Source organism: Zingiber officinale, chromosome 1B (genome assembly GCF_018446385.1).
Source record: "Zingiber officinale cultivar Zhangliang chromosome 1B, Zo_v1.1, whole genome shotgun sequence".
Taxonomy (NCBI): Eukaryota; Viridiplantae; Streptophyta; class Magnoliopsida; order Zingiberales; family Zingiberaceae; genus Zingiber; species Zingiber officinale.
In genome coordinates this window covers 64,012,340-64,018,170 of record NC_055986.1, presented here as the reverse complement: position 1 = coordinate 64,018,170, position 5,831 = coordinate 64,012,340, and the positions used below count along the sequence as shown (strand labels likewise).

At 41.1% G+C, this 5,831-nt stretch overlaps 1 long non-coding RNA gene across 1 annotated transcript; it reads right to left on the bottom strand.

The window, feature by feature from the left end:
- Nucleotides 1-1,172: 1,172 nt before the first annotated feature.
- On the bottom strand, nt 1,173-3,767 carry LOC121969599. The gene is made up of 5 exons (XR_006108586.1): nt 3,621-3,767; nt 3,078-3,515; nt 2,842-3,006; nt 2,688-2,751; nt 1,173-1,233 (listed from the first exon to the last, which is right to left on the bottom strand). It is a non-coding gene; the product is annotated as an uncharacterized LOC121969599 (long non-coding RNA).
- Between the last annotated feature and the right edge of the window lie 2,064 nt (nt 3,768-5,831).

Here is a 5,831-nt window from a genome sequence, read left to right as displayed (position 1 = left end):
CTCATAATATCCAACTAAGCACGAAAAATCAAAAGATTCAAGCCTCTAAAAATAGAGTATAATTGTCCTCTACTGATCAAACCAACAAAACTAAATCAATCATCTTCTAACTAATCAAGAATACCTTAATCCTCCACAAGCAACTAAGGTATATCAATATACGACTACCCAAATCAATAAGTGTAAATCAGACTCCTACTGACTGATCTAACAAGAGTAAATCTATATTTACTGATGAAATTACTAAGATAACATGATATACTACTGGCTAGGTCAACATAAATAGGTAAATACTATCCACTACATAACTAATAAAGAGGCTGGTATGTGCCTCAATCTGCTAACCAAATAGTAGTAACAGAAGCTAAAGCTACTAGGGTATAATATGTAAAATCACCAAAGCTTATAATCCTTAATCTCTATTAAGGTCAATCAAGATCAGTGGCTAACCCATCACATATAATATATGCTACATCAACCAGACAGGTACTAGTAAAGAGTGCTAATACATGTCATAGACTGTAATAATGAACAGGGTATAAACTAATCAAAAAGGTAGGATAACATATACCAACATACCTCCTATAGCTTGGAGATGTCCTGCTTCTGCCAAGTCCCAAAATCCAAAAAGTCACATCGAGAAGACTAAAACATGAAATCCGAAACACGAGAAATAAAACTCGTAAGCCGATCTCTGATACCAAATAAATTGATATCAGATAAATCTCAAAAAATAAAATACAGAACACATAGCAAGTATCGTATACCTGCTCTGATACCACTAAATTGTCACGCCCCGGAGGAGTCTCTGTCCGAAGAAATTTCGGCAGCATCTCCCCTGTACGGCGGACAATCTGAAACTTTTCTACAAGCACTATATACCTCAGCCACATGCGGCTGGAATAATAACAATAAAAGAAAACAAACACCACGCAGTTAATATCAAATTCAGCCTCTGGCTGACACAACCACGCAGTTAAAAATAAAGCAGTCCACTCGGCTGTACCAAAACCAAAACACAAAACTGCTAGCCGGCTAGGCTTACACAACCAATAACAAATACAAAACACCACATAACAACATCAACACTCCAAAAATAAAACCGGAGTACAGAGCTAACAAAACTGATACATAAAACAAAACAAAACATACGTGAAACCGATAAGTCCTCTGATGTGACGTGGGGACCAGCAGACAGGATACTCCAAGCGACACCAAAACCAAACCTGGTACCTGAAAAAGATAGTATCAACGGGGGTGAGTTCAACAACTCAGCGAATACCAATGGACATGAGTAGTAAGATATATCTAACAGCAACAATCATGGAATACAGCTTCCTAATCATATATAGGGAATACGCAAAACTGAAAGGTAACTGAGGAAGCTGTACTCACCAGGAACTCCTATCCAGATAAAAAGGTCGTCAAACCGAAAGTGTCAATAATCCTGTATGCAGGTCAAAAGTATGTATCCAACCAAAATGCAGCAACCAAATGCAGCAAACACAATCATAAAAATATAAATGCATCAATGCATATGATGCTAATGATGCGTCCTGGTCACCCCTGACGATCTCACACACAAATGGTGAGACCGAGTGGGTAGAGTGACAATGCACTCTGTCGTCACTACTCACGATGAGTGACCGAGTGGACGGAGTACTCCTGTCCTGTGACCCCAAATCATAAATGGGGAGCTCAATGCTCTCAACTCCGTTACACAATGACGGGAGGTATCTCTGGCCACCACCGAGTCACCGACCAACGAGCAAACAGAGTCCACTGTCACGGCCATTACTGCTACACTAAATGCCGAGCTAAACAGAAGGAATCGATCCGGCTACCACGCCGAGTCCTCAGACCAACGGAGCCAAACAGCAGAACCGCCACACACCTGTCTGATATACCACTAATCCATGAGTGGTGGTGTGTGCAGTACATGTAACTGGCGATGTGCTCAACCATAGTAGAGCCGACAATCGCGCAGCATGCAATCATGATGCATGACACTAAGCAGGGTCATAAACTGATCAACATAACCATATCCATATGTATAAAAATGAGTACGGTAAAATCAATGGTCACATACCAAGATCTAGAGTACACAGATCAGATAGAATATCAAAAACCTATGTCCTGAACCTAATAAGTATGGAATATCCTGATCAGCATAGAAAAATCCATATATACATAATATGGGTACCACAGTATCAGTAAGCCAAATCCACGGATCTAGGGTATACAAGTCCTCTAAGGTATAACAACCTAGACCCAAATCATATCCCTCTTCCATAGCATATGAACCAACAATATACACAGATCAAAGAATCAGGGTCTAAACACCCGAATCATATATGATATACAAATAGAGGTACACAAATCTGATATGGCACAAAAAACCTAAGTATCAGATAATCTAGATACACAGGCCAGAAACAACAATCCAAATCCTAGTCCTAACCTCAGTAAGCATGGGATGTCACTCTAGAAACTAAGATACTCATGGTAACAAGATAATCATGGCAACAAATCACGAGATATAAGCACGGATACATCACAGGTGACAAACCTAACATGCTATGGATATCAAACAGTGACATACCAAAGGCAAACATGTTCATTGCATGTAGTTATAAAATACTATGCATATCCAATGACAATATCATAAAAGATAAGTCAAGAGGTACCCGCTTCCAATGTAGTTCGAGCTAATCAACCTCTATGTCAAAGTGCTCGCCCCAAATCAACATCCTGAAATTAGCAACAATCCCATATAAATTACAACTAGAGCACGATAACAACCAAGATGGGTCCACAAATCATACAACAACCTAATCTTACCTCACTGAACCACACTGGTATCAACCGGATCAAAGATGGATATCATGAAAACAACCAGGCATTCGGTGCTATGATAACCAGAATCCTGTGCCCAAATCCCAATTATGTGCTGTGCATCTTTCCCCTTTACCAGAGACCAAAATAGATGGTGATGCAGCCACTTCCCTGCTTGGATCCGCAAGCTAAATAGTCAACACAAGAGATTCACAGATCAGAGGAGGATCATTGGCTTGTACCTACTGCGAGATGTGTATCACCGCTATGGCTTGTGACAAGGAACCGAAACTAGGGTTTTGAATTCCCCCTTTCCTTTGCTTGAAGGTATGTCGGGACATGGCAGCAACTCGGGAAGAGGAAAAAGGCTCGACAATAAAGAACTAGGGCAGAGGGGAGAGGGAAAATGGTCGCAAATGTTGCTCGGCGCGAGGAGACTGAGACTCGATTTCTGCTACGATGATCAACACCACCCTCGCAGCGGCGACAGTGTATCAACTCTAGGGCACGCCACTGGTGAGGAAAATCCCGGCGATCGTCGGCTGCTCAAGCAAAGAACAAGGCGGCGGTTGGCGCTGAGGACTGCGGAGAGACTAGGACTCGGCGTTGCTCTCTCTCGTCTGCCGGCGTCGGCTGTGGCAGTCGGTGGCGCTGAAAAGGGGCAAACCGCGGCTAAGGCGCTGCAAGAAGGAGAAGAAGCGAGAATCAGGTGAAGAGGAAGGGCTCGGGTGCAAGCTAGGGCAGAGGAAATCGGCGCAAGGAATGCGTCGGGTTGGAGAAATCACCGCGGCCGGCAACAGTTAGGGCAGATCGGGTGCGAGGGGAAGAACCGCAAGGAACGACGTCGGGGAAGAAAGAAAAAGAAAATAGGAGGGAAAAGAAAATGGAAAGGAAAATAAAAAGAAAAATAAACTTTTCCTCATTTAAATGGGTACCTTAAACAAGCTTTCCGCACCCCGTTTTTATCCCCGTTAACTCGTCCGTACGAGCTCCGAAAAATTCCCGGAAAATTTCCAAAAATTCCGAAAAATTCCCTTATTAATATTCGCCTATTTTCGGTATTTTACACTTTCTTCAGATGTAGCTCCCCTTATTGGATCAAGACGCATATGAGGGGGGAGGGGGGGGGGGTGGATCACATGATTTCAATTTTTTTATTTTATTTTGAAATCAAAGTACGTGCAGTAGAAGCAAAAATAGAAATAGAAAATTAAAAGATAAGGTTCGGTTTTACTTGGTTCGGAGCCTAGGCGACTCCTACTTCAAGACTCAGGTTCCGCAGATCTATCGATGGGTAATCCACTAAAAGTCTTTTTCAGAACTACCAGAAGAAGAGATCAAGTACAAAAAGAATTGAAATAGTATAACAAACTACCTTTCCTATTTAAAGTAATTAAGTATAGAAATTAACACTTCATTACCAAACATTTTCTGTAGATAGTTAGCTCGAGCTCACTGTTTGAATGGCTTTTTGGTGGCAGTCAGGGATAGGATATTCATAGCAGGGCAACAGTAGGAAGTCTGAGCAGGCGAAAACCAATCAGACACTTGGAAGCTTGTTTGAGAGATGATCTTGAATGCTTGGTCAAAATACCTTTTATGGAGGGTGGAAGGTGCCTTTGTCATACCTAGCGGGTAAGGTTGTCCGACGAAAATCAGGAAGCACCTTCCCTGTAGCAGTGACAAATGAATCATGTATACATTGCCACAAGGCTACTCACAAGCCATTAACAACCCACACGACTAGATATAAAATACAACCACGCAGTTATATACACAGCTCATACAGTTGGAACAAAAAGAGTATAATCACGTAGTTCTATAATAAGTAGGCCACATGGCTGTAGCAAAACACAACGGAAGTTATAAAATAACGAACATAAAACCATAATACAACTAACTACAAGTCGGCCCGACTTAACACAACAACAACAAACCACATCAACACAAATATAGGAAACCACAAAGCTAAACTCCATAAAAAAGATACATATACACCAATCAAGTACAAAGCCAATAATGCAAACGAAAGAAATAACAGAAGAAATCGCTCGATGTGACATGGGACTAGTGGACAGGATCTCCAGGCAACTCCATAAATCCTTTACCTGCTACCTAGAGAAAGAAAACCAGCTCATGGGGTGGTGAGTACTAGGACTCAGCTGGTAACAGAGAGATAACGCATGAGTATAATATAAATCTAGAGATTCAAAAGTATACAGTCTCATAGGGTGAACTACAGAGATATCATAATAAATATCCATACCTAAATCCATATACTAAGCAAGTAATAATAAGTCAGGTGTAGTGATGATCTGATAATACTGCTGTTATGCAACTGCAAGTGCACGATTTCATTATCAGTAATAAAAGATTATCGATATCACAGGGACTGTTTATAAGCACAAGAGACCTCTCACGTAGAATTAGCTAAATAATTAACATGTAAGGAGTGTACTAAGTAAGCGACTAGAAATAGAAATAGGGAAGTAAATGAAATATTTTGTTTTGTGAGTGTTCTAGGAATTTGGTTTGTGTATGATATTCATTGATGAATCATTGTTCTCCAATTTATACCCTCAAGTGATATACATTTGTAGGAAGTTGTCAGTTTTCTCCTGCAGAAGACAATCGGCAAGGGACTTTGATATACACCTCTAGCGATTAAATAGTTATGATCCCTATGAAGTCCTTTAATGGGACAACCTATCACCAATGCCCCTCAGTCATACAACACAGAAACACATCACCATTCAATCCACATAAAGTTGTAGGAACTAAGCATATTTAACTATCCCACCTCCTTATAGAGACTAGCTTCACCTTTCAAGGTGACCCCCTAGACGTCCGTTAGCGGGGCAACCTGTCAGTGACGCCCCTCGGTCATAGGATCTAGGGGATCCCTCTACGAGTTCCACAAGCATGACAAACATTCAATCAAACATGGTAATTAGGTCCAAACACAAGAATCCACACATGATCAAATAGATACAAAA